We start from the raw sequence: 18112 nt of genomic DNA on the forward strand, positions 1-18112 counted from the left end.
TGTGTGTGTGTGTGTGTGTGTGTGTGTGTGTGTGTGTGTGTGTGTGTTTAATCACTGTGGCTGCTATAAAGGTATCATCACTTACAGGGCACTTCTAGACCTTGAACTCTTTTCAAAGGTTATTGTGGGCTAGTTCATTCATGCAGTCCAGGCTTGAAACTGACAAGTGAAAATGTGGAACTTCTGGAACATCAGTAAAAGTAAAGAACTACCATGATCCTGGCTCTGGTGTAGACCTCGGGTTTGCGGCATCCATGAGAGAAGTCTATGGTGGCCGTACAGGCCCCCGGTCACTTCTCTCCATCAAACATACTTGACCTTCATATGACCCTTTCCACTGGTTGGTGATAGGGTACCAGTAGATTAGCACTGATGAGTTTTTAGGTCACTGTGACAAATAGTCAAAGTGTTACCCTTTTCAGGTAACAGTGTTCCTTAAACCATTTGAAATGCCCAAGTTTTCAAAAAGCCCTTAATATGTGGCTTTAACAGAGTTGGGATTTCTAAGTCTGTAGCATGTTTCTAAGAGAGGAGCTGATAGGACGGTAAACAAAGGCCACGATGGCCCTCTGCTCTGCAGGTGTCTCTGCTTGCTTGGTTTAAGACACGAGCCAAAATTTCCCTTTAGCTGGTCAGATAACAGAATTATCATATATGTATAATTTTATAAGTCAAAAACTGTTCTTTAAAAAGTACTACAAGGATGGGGCACCTGGGTGGCTCAGTCGGTTAAGGGTCTGGCTTCAGCTCAGGCCATGATCTCACGGTTCATGAGTTTGAGCCCCATGTCAGGCTCTGTGCTGACAGCTCAGAGCCTGGAGCCTCCTTTGGATTCTGTGTCTCCCTCTCTCTCTGCCCCTCCCCTGCCCCCCCCACACACACACACATACACTCTCTCTCTCTCTCTCTCTCTCTCTCTCTCTCTCAAAAATAAACATTAAAAAACCAAAATGAAATGAAAAAGTACTACAGGACTCCATTCTTGTAAGACTCTTTTATTATTTCATGGCTTCTTAAGTAATGCCATAATACTGAGAATCATTCCATAATACTAAGGAATAAAAGGAATCCACTGCTAAAAATAGACTTCACATTTGCCCAGGTGCAGCCGCCCGTCTTACAGTAGGTTGGCTGGGGGCTGGGGTGCCTCCCCACTAGGGGTAATGAGCAGGGGAGAAGGTCATAGTGGTCTGGTTGGGATGGAAGGGAAACAATCCCAGTGGTCTTCCAGAGTTTGCCAAGTCAAAGCGCTGCAGTCTGGAGGGAAGTCAGCCTCATGATCCGGGGAGACTGGCTTGCGCATTGAGCTGAAGGCACAAGTCTAACGTGTAATGATGGATGGCAGTGGGGGTGCTGGCCAAGGAGATTTAGAGAATAGAGTGAGGCTCGGGAGAAAGAGGGCCAGGCACTTTAGAAGGCTGGCGGTTTGAAGAAGTGTCGGCAAGAGCGCTCGGCAAAACGTCGGCTCCTTGAAGGCACTGCGTCCCTGTGCTTTTGTCATAGATTTCTCAATAGTTTTCCGATAGCAGTCTTTAAACTCTCCCTACCAGGGAATTGGTGTTAACCCTTCATCACCAGCCCTGGGAATCATTTTTAGTCAAGTGTGGATCTCCATTTCTGTCTCTCCTTCACTGTCTGGGATTGCTTTCCACCGGCTTGATCTGGAAAGTGATGACTAAGGGGCGCCTGGGTGGCTCAGTCGGTTAAGTGGAAAGTGATGACTGATTCCAGATCTCCTAACCTGTATGCTGTCCCTCCGTGTTTTCTTTGGCTCCCGTGTTCTCCCCATGGGCTTACTTAGCATTTTCTCTTTTGTTGCTGTGGTGTTGAAAACCTGTTGTCAGGATGCCAACAGTCCTCATGTGGGACTCCAACTCACGAACGGTGAGATTATGACCTGGATGAGCCCTGTATTGCTTAGGACCCAGTCTATAGATGAATTACCCACTTCACAAAGCATGAATGCCACGCTGCTTCCTGGGTTGCACAGCTAAGCAGTATTCTCCACCCTCACCCCGACCCCTGCCAGCAAAAACTCCTAGGGACATTATGGTTTAATTGCTCAATGCCCAATATCATAGAAGTTATACACTCACTTCATCTTGGGGCATAGTTGTCACTTCCCTTTTACAAGTGCTGAAGCAATGGTCACTTTGCCCGAGACCTCTCTGCTACCAGGGGTCAAAGGTGAGACTCAGTCCAATACCCCGCGTTCTTTGCGCGATCAGAGCGCCCTTTCCAACAGAAAACATAAGCCTGCAGTTCTCACACACTTACAAAACTGAAGTAGAGACATTATCTCATGTGGACAGATGGTTATGACTTCGTATACTAAGAAAACCTATTCAGGCAGATGTTTAGTTGATGACAAGAAGTGTAAACATGACCCTAATTAATGGATTTTGCTGAAAGTTATTGGTTACTCCTTGTCAGAACTGTTGTGTTCCCTGTCACTCCTCAGATGGGCTACACAACGGGAAAAATTAGCATGAAGAAAATTGGCACTTAAAATGCGTTCACTCTTCACCATTAAGCCAAATACCACTTTTCATTCAGAAAAAGAGTGAACTTTTCCTCCCGGTGTGGGGAACCACGAATAAGAAAGAGGGAACAGAGAGACCCGAGGAAGATCAATCTCCTAAAACAAAAGGACAAAGGAGAAATGACTCCCTGCTAAGAATTCTGCCTCAGCCCTCAAGGCTGCTGGGCCTGACCCCAGAGCTGGAGAGTTACACCCCGTCTGTCACAGGTACCCTGTTCCCCGTTGGGGTCCATTCTCGAGAAGATGACATCATTCCCACCTCCCCTCCCTGGTGCACCCACAAGCTTTACAGGCAGCTCTCCAGCTGCCCTCTCCCTTCCCATGTGCCTCCCTGCACCTCCCTTAGCGTCCAGTGTGGCTGGTGGTGAGGTTTCCTTCTGACCTTCCACGCACCTTCCTCTTCCCCAGCTCTGTTCCTCTCTACAGCCCAGGTGAAGGTGTTTTGGAAGCCCCTTTCAACAGATCCTTTATTGAGTCTCAGACTTCAAAAACTTCTTGGACTGACAACATCCCTTCTGGTTGGCAACCGGGTGGGGCTTGAAGTGCTGATCGACACATCAGTGTTGCTTCTGTGGCCGCAGAAGCAAGGGGGGAGCTAGGCATAGCTAGAAACCGGTCCTCACGGGGCGCCTGGGTGGCGCAGTCGGATAAGCGTCCGACTTCAGCCAGGTCACGATCTCGCGGTCCGTGAGTTCGAGCCCCGCGTCGGGCTCTGGGCTGATGGCTCGGAGCCTGGAGCCTGCTTCCGATTCTGTGTCTCCCTCTCTCTCTGCCCCTCCCCCGTTCATGCTCTGTCTCTCTCTGTCCCAAGAATAAATAAATAATCGAAAAAAAAAATAAACTTAAAGAGACAAGAAATAGACACCGGTCCTCACAGGGGTCTTACGGGAAACATCCAGGTTTCTCGAAGGTCAGCAGATCCTCACACTAGTTAATTAAAGCAGCTACTCCCGCCAGTGAAAGCTTTCCGGCTGGGCTGAACTGTTTACAGCTAGCTAACATGCACAAAGGGGAGGAAGGTTTGAATCTTTCAAATTCGGAAGGTGCTTTCATTCTGCAGACTCTGGCGAGCAGGCATCTCAAGGCAGAAGATACTGTAAAGCAGTTGGGGTGAATTTTGCTGCCTGTTTTTGCCTCTCCCTTGATGACCACCCTGCCTGTCAGCTCTGCCCCTCTGCCCTCCTGCCGGGACCTCCAGCTCTCGCTGCCCCTGTCCCTGTCTGCCCTGGTCAGGTGGCAGCAAGATCCTTCTAGCTGATCTCGCAGCCTTCATCCCCTCCTTCCCTGCATTAGTAAGTTCAAGCCCTGCGTATGGTGTTCTCCCTGCCCCCTCTGGGTTTCTGTCCACCCTGTGTCCTTCCATGAGCCTGATAGGCAAGCCACAGCGAACAGATGCAAACGTCCCGCGGGTGATGTCCTCCCATCCCTTCAGCCAGGCTACCCCTTCCCTCTTCCTCCCCTAAGGAAACTCCATCCATTCTCTATGGCTCAAATGCACCTCGCGCACTCCCTGGTAAGAGGGAATTGTTCCTCACTCCTCTTACACCAGCACGGAAGCACACATTTGTTCTCCTTTGTGGCACAGTAGTTCGTATGGCTTTTATTCCCGTCCAGTTGAAAGTCTTCAAGGTCTGGTTTGTGTCTTATTCATCTCTGGAACCTCACAGTACCTAGGAGAGTTCTTGGGATAAACCCGGTGTTGAAAAGTCTTTGTTGAATCGAGAAGCGCAGGCCCACCTTCCTGATGAGCTAGGAAGGTACGAGCTGGGCAGGTGCCGCAGACTAGCGCTTCTAAAGATGCGAAGGGCAGGGCAGACCAACGTCTTGCTGTAAGAAAGGTTTCCTTTTAGGACTCAGCACTTCCGCCCCCCCCCGGCGGGGGTGGGGGCGGGGGTGGGGGGGTCATTGCTGAGTTCCCAGCAGTACTGAGGGCTCACGTGGGCGGGGCCAGGGATGCGCATGACAGAAAGTGGCAAAAGGAAGCGTAGATGCCTTTTTTTTTTTTTTTTTGAACTTTAGGAGCTGATCATTTTTCAATGACTTTCATCTAAGGCCCCAAAGTGATTCTTTGTCTTACCTCTGAAATAGTTGTGTGTGAACGTCCAGCTGTATAACAAGCATGCATGCACGTTGGTACGTGTATATATGTATGTGCATATACGTGTGTATATGTCTACACGTGCCAGTGTGTTTTCCAAAATCCAGTGTTATTATGGAGCCCATTGCAGAGGAAGCCGGGTCTAGGAGACATGAGCACAGTAACTTGATTAAACCCACTGCTGCAGAGTAGCATGACTCAGACGGCCTGGGCCAAAGAGGCCGTGGGCAGACAGTCGCCAGCTGTGGAGCCCGCTTTCCTCAGTTTATTGGTTTTCCCTGACAGCATGGAATGAAGTTAATCCCTACCAGGGCCTCAAGCGTTGTATTTAGTAAATTTATATTCGAGTCACAAGCACAGATTTGGCCTCTGGATGGCCACCTCCGACTGCCATCGGTTTTGCTCCTCTCTCCTCTGGCACAATGTCTGGACCCTGCATCTCAGATGTCACAACACCTCACTTTCCTTGACCATGTGCACAGAGGAGGAGTGACAGCCACCATCTCCCACTGCCAGGGACAGGGGACAAGTTGAGACTCTGGGCTGACAGAATGAAGGCCGAGCCAGGACAGGTAGGACAGTGGACTTAAAAATGGCCGAGGAACCCCATGTACTTAGAAGTATCCCTATCTGCAGACCAGAGGGGAAGGAACTGGTCCTGGTAATAAAACAAACGTTTCTTGTCCTGTCTCTGTTCACTTACATTTTCCCATCAGACTGTTTTAACAGTGCCCTCTACAGGTTATTTCCAAAACTACAGTACCCTGCCGACCTTTCTTCCCTCCATCCTCCTTTTGTTCAGGATTCCTTCTGCGGGATGGGCAGGAAGATCACAAAGCTTTCTTGACATACATAAGCAATATATTGCCGATTTGTAGCTTCTTAAGAGCGTGGAAGTGAGCCAACCCTTTCCACTGGATGGAGGGACTGTAACCCTGGGGGGAGATGTCTTTGTGAAGATCTCACTTCAAATCCTGAACTGGGAAGAGAGGCCCAGAACCATCCTGGACGACATGACACAGGAACCTTGACATGGGCTGTTGAATGAAGAATAGTGCAGCATTTTCTGAACACACTACTTTGCTGACAGCTTTCAGTCTTCTATGAAATGCTCCTTCATATCCTTAGCATACTGGTTTTTTTTCTGGTGCTCTTTTATTGTGGTTATTCTGCACAGATCAGAATTTCATCCTTCTTTAACTCATCTTTTGCGTGCGCGCGCACACACGCGCGCACACACACACACACACACACACACACACACACACAAAATCATCCTGGGCTTATTAGTTTCTTTTACCCCTCTTAAACTCTAAACAAAACCTGCATATGGGTACATTAAACAGGTATTTTCTTACCAGATATTTCCATCAACCCCCCCCCCATTCATCTGTTTTAGTTCATTCTAAGCCATTATCATGCACCAAATTCAAGAAAATTGTGTTTTTATCTCCTGTTATTAATCACGATCCCACTGCACGTACTGAGGCAGCACAGAAAAATAGTCAAGCAACAGAGGAGGCCTATTTATGAAAGCTGTGGAACTGATACACATGTTCCTCACACTGAGATTGGGGTAAGGCTTTGAAAGTTTCTTCTGATGGGCTAGAATTTTGGTTTTTATTCTCTCTCTCCCCACCCCTTAAATAGAAACATAATTGCACAGATTCTTATAATCAATAGACCTGATTTACCCTGCCAGAGAACATACTCCTCAACCTTTTGGGGTGAAAGTGAACTCCTCTGGGGTCCCAGCATCGCACCGCTTGTATAAGCCAACGTCAACCAAGTGATCCAAGTCCCTATTCAATTCCAACAGTTGAGTTGTATACTCTGAACCCAGTGGTGAGCTCGTTTCATTATTTAGGAACAGACCTAAGGAAAATGAACGTCAAACATGGGCTAAGCCAAGGGTCTGTGAACTTTTCTGTAAAGGACGAGGTAAGTAAGTATTTTCAGTTTGTGAATCATACCGTCTCTGTCGTACCTACTCAACTCTGCTGTTGTAGCGCAAAAGCAACCACAGACAATAGGAAACACATGGGCATGGCTGTGTTCCAAAAAACTTACTTATAAAAACAGGTGGCAGCCTAGATTTGACTCAGAAGCCCTCGTTTGCCAACCACCAGGCTCAGCTGTTGTAGGACCATTACTGATAGATGCAGGCCGGGCCCCTGCGTGACAGTGCCAGCCAAGGGGGTGAGTGGGACCTGAAATTTAAACGGGCTGTGCCTGTCCCCACCTCCTGCCCACAAGGGGCACTTGGAATTCATACGAGCCTGCTTCTAGGCTGTGTCCAGCCAGAAGGAGTACCTGCCCTCATGTATTAGTTAGGGGCCTCCAGAAAAAGAGAACCAATAAAATGTGTACAAACAGAAATGGAAGGGCGCCTGGGTGGCGCGGTCAGTTGAGCATCTGACTCTTGATCTTGGCTCACGTTGTGATCTCACGGTTCTGGGTTCAATTCCCACGTGGGGTTCTGCACTGATGGCACAGAGCTTGCTTGCAATTCTCGCTCCCTCGCTCTCTGCCCCTCCCCCACTCATGCTCACTCTCTCTCTCTCAAAATAAATAAACTTTAAAAAATTTTTAAAAGGCAAAAGGAGATTTATTGTAAGTAGCTGACTCACCCAATTATAGAGGTGAGCAAGTCCCAGGGTCTGCAATGTGAGGCGGCAAGCTGGAGACCCAGGGGAGCTGATGTATAGCTCCCAGCCAAGTCCAAAAGCCTAAGAACCAGGAGAGCTGATGTTTCAGTTCCAATCAGAAGGCTAGCAGGCCTGAGACCCAGGAGGAGCCAATGTTTTGTTTTGAGTTTGAAAGCAGGAAAGACTCCCTCTCACTGATAGGGACACCAGTCTTTCTGTTCTACCAGGCCTGCAGGTGGTTGGTTGAGGGCCACCTACTTTGGGGAGGGCCATCTGCTTTACTCAGTTTACTGAGTCAAGTGTTACTCGTCCAGAAACACCCTCCCAGGCCCTCCCAGGGTAATGTTTCTCCAGATTTCTGGGCACTTCATGGCCCAGTCAAGTTGACCCATAAAATTAACCATTAACTAATTAACTAATTATGAACCAAAAAATGGTGCTAAATGTGCTCAGTGGTGCTGAGTACTTTGCATTCTTTGGTGGGCTTTATTTCAAAAGTAGGATCTCACTATGTCTGTTTTAGTATCCATATCACACTTTTTAGACACAAACACTGTGCAAACGGTAAATGAATGGGCGCCATTGTTAGGACCATTTGGCTGCAAGGTGTAGAAACCCATTTGTTCCCCCACATTGATGGAGGGACTACAGAGACTGGAGGGACAGAAAATTAAACACAGTAGGCTATGGGTGTAGGACGCAGGAAGTGTTCACTCTCACAGAATGACACATGCCCCTCCTTATTCTTGCCTGTCTTTATTTCACCATTTTCTCACCCATTTCTATGTACGCATGGTCTGCCCCAGCCCTGGCTCCATGCTTCATCTTGGGTATTTGCATCTCTAACCACCCCACTGACCTACTGCTTGTTGCCCCAACCCCAGCTTGGAGGGAGGGGACCTCATTCTCCTGGATTAGGATTAAGGTCAGCCTTGATCCAGTTGACTTACTGAAATGAACAGAGTCACGTGGCTCAAACATGGCTTCCTTGGCCCGCACCTGGGTACAGAACTGGAAGGGGACGGTGCGAACAATTCCAAAGGGGCTGTAGACTGGGCAGGTACCCCAGGCTAGGGGAACTCTGAAGAAAGTGATTCATTTGATTAGGGATTGCTGTGATCTTATTATTTGTGTCCCCCTGCCCCAAATTCATATGTTGAAACCTAACCCCTAAGTTGCTGGTATTAGGGGGTGGGGCCTTTGGGAAGTGATTAGGTCAGGAGAGTGACACCCTCATCAGCTGGACTAGCTCCCTTCCCCCTTCTGCCATGTAAGGTCATAGAGAAAAGATGGCCATCAGTGAACCAGGAAGCGAGCTCTCACCAGACATCAAATCTGCCAGCACCTTGATCTTGGACTTCCCAGTCTCTAGAACCATGTGAAATAAATGTCTGCTGTGTATAGCCACCCAATTTATTACTAAACTGATATTTTGTTATAGCAGCCTGAAGGGACTAAGACAGGCATCTTGTTAGTGGGTACCACCAAAACCATAGTCCCTTTAAAAAGTTTGTTCTTGTTCAAAAATTGTGATCCAGCCCACCCATCTCCATCTTTAAATACTGTAGAACATTTAAAGTAGGAGGAAACAAGGCAGGATGTTTTGGATTTTAACACCAGAATTCTTTTCTCAAATAAGATCTTGTATGGAGCTCCAGTACCTGCAACTGGAAAGGAGAGAGCTGTGGGACAACTGGAGAAAGAAGACAGCCCCTCATTGCTCATTTCCCTCCTTGGCCTCCTGTCTGCCCCAGGGAGGCTGCCGACACTCCTCCAGGTAGCCAGGTGGAAGCTTCCCACGTCACTCTGCACAAATGAAACCATTTAGGTTAATAACATTTTCTCCCAGCTTCTAGTAGTAGAAGACATCTTTTCCTTTCAAATTCCCCCTCTGTAAACTTCTTTACTGCATATATGTTTAGAATGTCTTATAGAGATTAGTTATATAATTGCAAGGTTTAATATAATATTGGTATTTGACACTCTATTGGACCTAAGCAACCAAGGAAAGGGGAGTAAATAAAAACTGAGTGAAGGAAACTTCACTCACATGTGAATGGAACTGCATGTCAGTTGTGCATATAAACATCTGGATGGACATTTTTTCAGCTATTTGTGTATTGAAATACATTTACATATAGTGAAATGCATAGCTTTTAAGTGCACCATCCGAGTTGTGTTGACAAATGCATATACTTGGGTAACCCACAGCTCTATCAAAATCGACAAAATTTCTGTCACCCAAGAAAATTCTCTCATTCGCTTCCCACACCCCCAAAAGATACCCCCCCACACACACATACTTGGAAGAAACCCCAAATGTGATGTCTATCACCGTAATCAGTTTTCCTATTCGAACTTCATATACATGAAATCACACTGTATATGTATTCTTTCATGTCTGGCTTTTATCTCTTAGCATAACATTTTTGAGATTAGGGGCACCTGGCTGTCTCAGTGAAAAGAGCATGCAACTTGATCTCAGGGTCATGAGTTCGAGCCCCCCGTTGGGTGTAGAGATTGCTTAAACATAAAATCTTTTATGAAAAAAAAATATATATATTTGGGATTCAACCATGTTGACAAATATGTCAATATTCATTCCTTTTTATGTCTGAGTAGTGTGCTACCTTGTGACTGAATATACCATAGTCTATCCATTCTTCTGTGGATGGTCACCTAGAAAGTTTCTGGTATTTGGTTAGTACAACAAAGATGCTGTAAAAATTCTTGTTCAAGGCTTTTTGTGGACATATTCTTCATTTCTGTTGAATAGTACTTAAGAGTAGACTTGCTGAGTCACAAAGTATGTTCTCTTTTTTTTTTAATATGAAATTTATTGTCAAATTGTCAAATTTCCATACACTACCCAAGTCTCATCCCAACAGGTGCCCTCCTAAATACCCATCACCCACCCTCTCTTCCCTCCCACCCCTCATCAACTCTGTTTGTTCTTAGTTTTTAAGAGTCTCTTATGGTTTGGCTCCCTCCCTCTCTAACCTCTTTTTTTTTTTCCTTCCCCTCCCCCATGGGTTTCTGTTAAGTTTCTCAGGATCCACATAAGAGTGAAAACATATGGTATCTGTCTTTCTCTGTATGTCTTATTTCACTTAGCATAACACTCTCCAGTTCCATCCACATTGCCACAAAAGGCCATATTTCATTCTTTCTCATTGCCACGTAGTATTCCATAGTGTATATAAACCACAATTTCTTTATCCATTCATCAGTTGATGGACATTTAGGCTCTTTCCATAATTTGGCTATTGTTGAAAGTGCTGCTACAAACATTGGGGTACAAGTGCCCCTATGCATCAGCACTCCTGTATCCCTTGGGTAAATTCCTAGCAGTGCGATTACTGGGTCACAGGGTAGATCTATTTTTAATTTTTTGAAGTATGTTCTCTTTTTAAAAAATCGTCCAAAAAGATGGTGTTACTCTTGTGGTGAGTGTAACACAACATATAGGGAAGTTGAATCACTATGTTGCACACCTGAAACCAATGTAACACTGTGTGTCAACTCAACTCAAATACAAAAAATTAATTAAAAAGTAAAAACCTAAGAGTTTTCCAAAATGGTTGTCCATTTTACACACTCAGTAGCAATGTATGAGTACTCTGATTGTTGCACATCCTTGCCAATCCTGGATACTATCAGCCTTTTCAACTTAGCCAGTTAAGTGGATATATGGTAGTATCTCGCTGTAGTTTTAATTTGTATTCCCCTGTAACTAATGATGTTGATTGCCTTCTCAAGTAATTATTGGCCCTTTATCTATCTTTTGTGAAATTTCTGTCTGATTTCTTGGTCTTTAAAATAATTATGTTGCCTTTTTAGTATTAAACTATAGAGGTTCTGGATACAAGTTCTTTATCAGATATACATATACCTGGCAAATATTTTCTCCCAACCTATGGTTTGCTTATTTTATTGAGGGTGTCTTTTGATGAGCAGTTTTAAATTTTGAAGTTCAGTTTATAGATATTCTTCTTTTATGGCTATTGCTTTCTGTGTTTTAAGAAATCTTGCTTTTCCCAAAGTCACAAAGATATTCTTTTATATTCTCTTCTAGATTTATAGTTTTAACTTACACATTTATGTCTATAATCCATCTTGAATTACTTTTTATGTATGATATTGAGGTAGGACTCAAAGTTCCTTGCTTTTTCCATATGGATATCCAGTCATTCCAGCACTATTTGTTGAAGACTTTTCCTTTTTCCATTGAAAAAGTTTTGGTGCCTTCTTGAAATTAATTTGACCGTGTTTGTGTGGATGTACATGTAGGCTTTTTGATTTTATTCTGTTATTCTATTTCACTTTTTTTAATGTTTTTTTTTTTTTTTGAAAGAGAGACAGCATGTGAGTGGGGAAGAAGCAGAGAGAGAGAGAGAGACAGGGATCTGAAGCAGGCTTCAGGCTCCAAGCTGTCAGCACAGAGCCCAAGGCGGGGCTCGAACCCACAAACTGCGAGATCATGACCTGAGCCGAAGTCGGACACTTAGCCAACTGAGCCATTCAGACACCGCTTCTATTTCACTTTCCTTACGCCAGTTTCATCCTCTTGATTTCTGTGGTTTTCATAATAAATTTAGAATTCAGGTAGAGTAAGTCCTTCAACTTTGTTCTTTTATTTCTGGAACGTTGTGTCAATTCTGGGTCCTTTTCTGTATAAATTTTAGAATAAGCTTACAAAGCCAATTACATCCTTCTCCTAGAGACAAGAGGATACCTCTTCCTTTTGTTGCTATAAAGCCTGTCTCCTATAGCACCTACTGGTTCTCTCTGCCTTGGAGCATAGCACCTTTGTGGCCCAGCATGACATTCAGGGTCCTTCTCCCCCAGGCTGTGAGTCTGTAACTAATAAATTGCCATCTATCTCATTTGTCTGGTGTCAGGCATTGTGTCTTTCAGCCATCTCCTACTATTTATGGCAGGGGATCCCTCCCTTACCAACTGGGTAAATCGGAGACAATTAGAACAATTCTACATTAGTACACATGGCAACGACTTATTCTTTTAGACAGCTGCAAAGAATTTCACAGGACAAATACAAACTAATTTACTGATGCTATTCTCTATTGGTGGACGTTTAGTTTCCAATTTCTGGTATCACAGCAATACCATAGTGAATTTTCTTGAACATCTAAAGGAGTAAATTCTAAGAAGCTAAAGTCTGGATCAAAGACTATGCACATTTAAATTTTCGATAAACATTACCAGATTTCTGTCCGTAGAATATTTATTGATTTGACTCTCATAGGCCATGTCTGAAAACTTAGTCCTCACAACCTTATCAACCCAGCAGGTTAAACTTGCTGATCTTGGCCAAGATGTTGGGTGAAAAATGTCAAGTTGCTGTGTTTTAGTTAACTTCTTCTTATTAGAAGAGAGGGTGTCTAGGGGCACCTGTCTGTCTCAGGCAGTAGGGCCTGTGACTCTTGATCTTGGAGTTGTGAGTTTGAGCCCCATGTTGGGTATGGAGATCACGGAAAACAAAATAATAAACTTGAAAAAAAAAAGTGAAGTATCTTTCCATATACTAAAGAGTCATTTGTATTTCTGGTCTTTTTCTTATTGACTTGAGGAAGTTTTTCTATGTAAGTAAATTAGCCCTTTTTCTATAATTAGGAATTGAAAACTGGTCATTTATCATTTGACTTAATTTATAGGACGTTTTGCTGACCAGATTTTTATTTCTTTTTACATTGTCCAAGTTATCTTTTGTGGGTCTGGTTTTGGGGTTATACACAGAGAAGTCTTCTTTCTCTGTAGTTGTTATAAAGAAATTCTCTGGATGTTTTTGTCTGGATTGTAACGGTTTAGTGATTACATTTAAATCTTTGTTTCATCTGGAATCTAGACTGATATAATGCATAAGATAAAGATAAGATAAAGATAAAGGGGTGCCTAGGTGGCTCAGTCAGTTAAACATCTGACTCTTGATTTCAGCTCAGGTCATGATCTCACAGTTTTCAGGATAAAGCCCCACGTGGGCTTTGCGCTGACAGCGTGGAGACTGCTTGGGATTCTCTCTCTCCCTCTCTCCCAGTCTCTCCCCTGCTCTTTCTCTCTCTCTCTCTCTCTCTCTCTCTCTCTCTCTCTCTCTCTCTCAATATAAATAAAATAAAACTTTTTTAAAAACCCAAAACTTTTATTTTTTCAGTTGACTACCTATTTGAGAATAACTCATCTTTTCTATACCACCTTTATCAAATAATAAGAGATTGTTTTTGGTATATGATCTATTCCATGAATCTATCTGTTTCCTCGTATATTGATACAAGAATTATTTTTATTGTTATATATTTTAATTATTATATATTTAAAACGTTTGAATATCTGTTATATTTTGCAATTTTATTCTTTTTCTTATTCTTAATTCTGTTTTCCATATGAACTTTTGGAATCACCTTGTCTACAACTCCATAAAAAAATTCTGTTGCTATATTATTGGGATTATTTGACATTTATTTACTAACTTAAGGAGAATTGAATCTTTAAGATGCTGAGCTTTCCAATCGAAGGATGTGATGCACATTTTATCTCTTTAATGGCCCTTATATCCCTGAAATGTATTTTAAATGTTTAGTTTGTATAGATCTTGCGCATTTCTTATACATTTATTCCTAGATATTTATGTAGTAGTCTTTACCTCCTTTGAGATTTTCTAACTAGTTACAATTTGTTAATATTAAGGCCAGTGATTTCTAGATATGAACATCCCCCAGCCATCTAGTTGAATTTTTTAGTATTTATAATAGTTTTCCAGATATGTAGTCATATCTCTAACTAATGATGATTTTACTCATTCATGCTGTCTTTATAGTTCTTATTTCTCTCTCTTGTCTGTTTTGGGTTGGCCTTCAGAGCAACACTAAGTAAAAGACAAAGGGTGTCTTTATCTTATTCTTGACTTTAATTTCTGTGGTTTTCCCACACCAAATATTAACCAAGTCTCCGCTATATTCCAGGCACCAGGATGTAGCAAATCCACCTGTCATTCAAGACTCAGCTCAAATCCACCTTCTTCCAAAGCCCTTTTTGATCATCTCAAGCAGCAGCTGTCTTTTTCTCCTCTAAACTTCATCTTTACCTCCCCTGTGCCCCTTCCTACTTTTTAACCTGTTTTAGAGTTACTTGTGTCTTCATTATTATAGTCCTCTAAAATGCCGTAAGCTCAGGGAAGGCAGGGTCTCTGACTAATCATCCAGTCGTGCTCAGAATTCTGGCTCGCACGCAGCAAGTGCTCAACACTGTGCTGCTCAGTTAATTAGTAACTCATTAGTATGAAGATCTGCTCCAACAAACCTTAGATAAACATCTGCTCAAATAAAATGCAGGATTCTCATACAGAGCGCTGAGGCACAAGTAATAAATACAAACCCAGAAGACAAAATACAAGCATACACGTGTTCAGCACCAGCCAAACAACCTTCCCTTTCACTTCTTAGGGAGGGAATACAACAGACAGGAAGTAGCCTCCGTTGCAGCCAGAGAGCTTGGAACCTTTGGAGGTCAGTCAGTTCTCTGAATCTCGACAAAATGATACAAATCATCAAGTCACTTCATGCCTTTTAGGTTTATCCTCAGAATCTTTTTCTCTAAAAAGCCTCTCTCCCTAGGGATCGTAGAGTGACTATTATTTAGTATTACTGCGTATCAGTGTTTAGTCTCTTCATGACATGCAGTTGGTTTTACTTGGTAAGGAATGGCCCCTGGATTTTAAATTCCTATGTCTAGCATCTCCACGTATTGTGTTCACTTCACTGTTCCCCTGACGCCCGTGATTTACCTACACACCCTTTGCGAGTCCACATGAACGAACACCTTTTATGTGCAGTGGAAGCTGTTTGGGGGCACCTGTTATCAGCCCACTAGCACCTCCCTATCCATGTCCGCAGAGGCCTGAGTGGGCGGGGGGGAGGCCAGGGACGTGGGCGTGGGGGCCTGACTCCTCAGGTTACAACCCATAATAGGAAGAAAGTGTATCTCGTCTAAGAACCCTTGATTTGGGTCCTAAAAGGTAGCACAGCAGCTGGCACCTGCGTAACTCATCAGTTTCTGTTCCATGAATAACTCGCCCATGGGTGAGTGAATGAGCAAGCACGATCAGGTCTCAACAGGAGCTGGACCATGGACTGACTTGCACTACAGGCTTTTCTAATTTTTCGATATGGTTGAAGCCGGCAGCTTGTGCGTTTGCCCTGGTTTATGAAAAGCTCCCGCATCCTGGCACTCGTGCAATATCGTGAAGCTTAGGTTGCTTAGTTGATAAATATGGCTTTATTATTCATTCAGGCATTTGAGTGAAAGAGCACACGCACTGAAAACAACAGCGGCTCCTTTTAAGCTGCGCGCTCTGTTGAAGAGGTTCTTTCTTTCAAGCTCAGGAAAAAGCACTGGTGATGGTGGCCACGTACCCGGTCCCTCGAATCTCTGGTCATAGCCCGTGGAGGAGAGCGCTCACAGCTGCGGGCCACCCGCATCACCATTTCTGCCACTGGCCAGGGGGTATTGTCAGGACCTCGTTCAAAAACTGGCTTTGTGGTTGGAGACATGTTCTGGGGACCGTGACCATAGTTGGTCCCGACCTTTCGTTATCATCATCTCTTTCTCCCCGCTCAACATTGGTATGAACTGAGATTTGCGGGTACGCGCCGCCTGTGTGGGCCTTTCGGAAGACAACTGCTGCCCTGCTTCCCCATCCTTTCCTCTCCGCCAGCTCTTCCCCACACGTCGGTCATGCAATATTGATGACCTCCGGCCCCTTCTCCGCCCCAGTGTTCCCGAAGCCCTTGTGCACCGCTGAGCGGAGACAGGTGCAGGACCTAGTAGGGGGTCCAAGACTGCTGCTCCAAGGTTACCAGGGCCTCCTGGCTGCCAGAGCAGACCTCTGGCACTGGAGATAAGGTGGGGGTGGTGGCCCAGCCAGTATGAGGGAGGGTTTGTTCCTCTCCTCTGTTGTCTAGGAAGTAAAAGGCTAAACTGTTCATTTTAAGAGACCCCCCTGAGTATAAAGTACTGATGTTCATCTTTCTAGAATGGGCTGATTCCTAGGCTCTTGACCTTTACTCTGACTCATCAGCTGCGCAGTCCTCAGAGAGCTTTCCTTTCCTTCTACTTGGTCAGGACAAGAGAGGCTAGGGTGTGTTGTTAGCTTAGTGCTCGGGACGAGCAGTGCAGGAAACATTCCCTTTGTTCCCCCTTCTTATTCAGCCAGGTTTTGACAAGATACAACAGGGTGAATAATTTCCACAGAGTGAGTGCCCTTTCTGAAGATTCTCTGCTGGAGGAGAGAAGCTGTGTCCACAGAGGAGCCGGGAGCCACACTGCGGGGACCTGTCTCCATTCACGTTTGTATGCGTCATTTACACATATTGACCTCCGTCCACACATCCACAGCCAGTCTCTCCTGAGGCTTCCCATGACACAGGCTGCCGCTTCCGGGAGTATTAGCAGGCCGGACCCTTCCAGGGTCCCGTTTGACTCTGGCTTCTCCCACCATAGTCAGATTTCTTATTTGAGGAGTCCGAATTCACAAGGACCGGGGTGATGTTGGCAAAAGACCATCAGATCTCTACTTTCTGGTTCCAAAAAATCGAAACAAGTATTCTTCTTGAAAAAATAAAATAAAATAAAAAGCAACCACACAGGACTCTACTGTGTTCCAGACACCAGGCAACCTTGTCTTCGGATTATTCTAGAAAGTAAGGGAGTGATTTGTGTGATCACTCCAGCTAAGGAATGAGGAGAGAAGGGAAGACCATAGTTCTAGCCCTACCCTCCGACAAGGGACAACGCACCTAAAGCTTTCCAAGTGTTGCTCAGAACTGTGTCAAAAACGAACAGTCCTTTGCTTCACAAAATATTTTAATGAAAACAAAAGAGAAACTAAGAGCCTCGTGTACTACTGGTCCTGCCTAGTTCACATCTTCAAAGGCCTTTAGTAATCTCCATTGTGTGGCTATGTGATTTTTATCACACAACCTCAGACTCTTACAATTTTTAAAGAATTCACCACCAAGAACTCCTGTCAGAACTAAATGCTAATAAGATTTGGTCCGGAAGTCTAGCATGGTACGATCATTAATGTTTAATGCACTCACATCAAAGTGGGGTAATCCTGCTACTGAAGGTCAAGAAAGGCTTTAAAAAAAAATAAATAGGGGAGAAAACATTACAGATATTCTGTTAGTTTTTTCACTCAGATGAATCTAGCATAAACTTATTACAGCCAAGCCCAAGATAGACATTTCCTGGTGATCTGGCAACTCCCCTTGTATCATTATGTGGTCTGTCTCTTTCCTCTTCCTCTTTGCTTCTAATGATGATGATGAAAAGTGTCTCCGGGATATACCGCATCTTCCAAGTGCTCTGTCACTGTCCCTCCAAAAGATTGCTATTGGGTTTTATAACCATCGTTGATATGCACAACTAATTTACATACAGAATTTGCGTATTGAATTATGGTTTGGTTTTGGAGCTATGGCAATGGAAGGTATCACTTCTGATGGGAGAAGGAAGAATGACTTTCAGCGATGCAGTAGGAAATTGCAAAGAACTCTGCTCCCGGTTCCCTCGCTAAATCAAAAGATTACAAGGGTCAAGATCAATGTCTTCATTTTCTTTAGGCAGTATTCTAAAGAGGCCCCAGCAGAAAACTCCGGCCCTAGGATTTCTGGTAATTGAAAAAAGAAGCAACTGTTCTTGGGCAGCGTGTGATGCCTGTAGAAGTGCACCAGCTCCTGGGGGCAGCCTGGAGTCAGGTTCAGTCTGCTCGTGATGGCTCCCGCGGAGTTACTGTAGCAGGTATGCGTG

At 44.4% G+C, this 18112-nt stretch overlaps 1 protein-coding gene across 12 annotated transcripts in view; it reads left to right on the plus strand.

The window, feature by feature from the left end:
- Window positions 1-18112, plus strand: part of RGS6 (regulator of G protein signaling 6) — a 603304-nt gene that overhangs the window by 357128 nt on the left and 228064 nt on the right. The gene's annotated exons all lie outside the window — the stretch shown is intronic.

This window comes from Herpailurus yagouaroundi, unplaced genomic scaffold (assembly GCF_014898765.1).
Source record: "Herpailurus yagouaroundi ecotype Mexico unplaced genomic scaffold, PumYag 141, whole genome shotgun sequence".
In the NCBI taxonomy this organism is placed as follows: domain Eukaryota; kingdom Metazoa; phylum Chordata; class Mammalia; order Carnivora; family Felidae; genus Herpailurus; species Herpailurus yagouaroundi.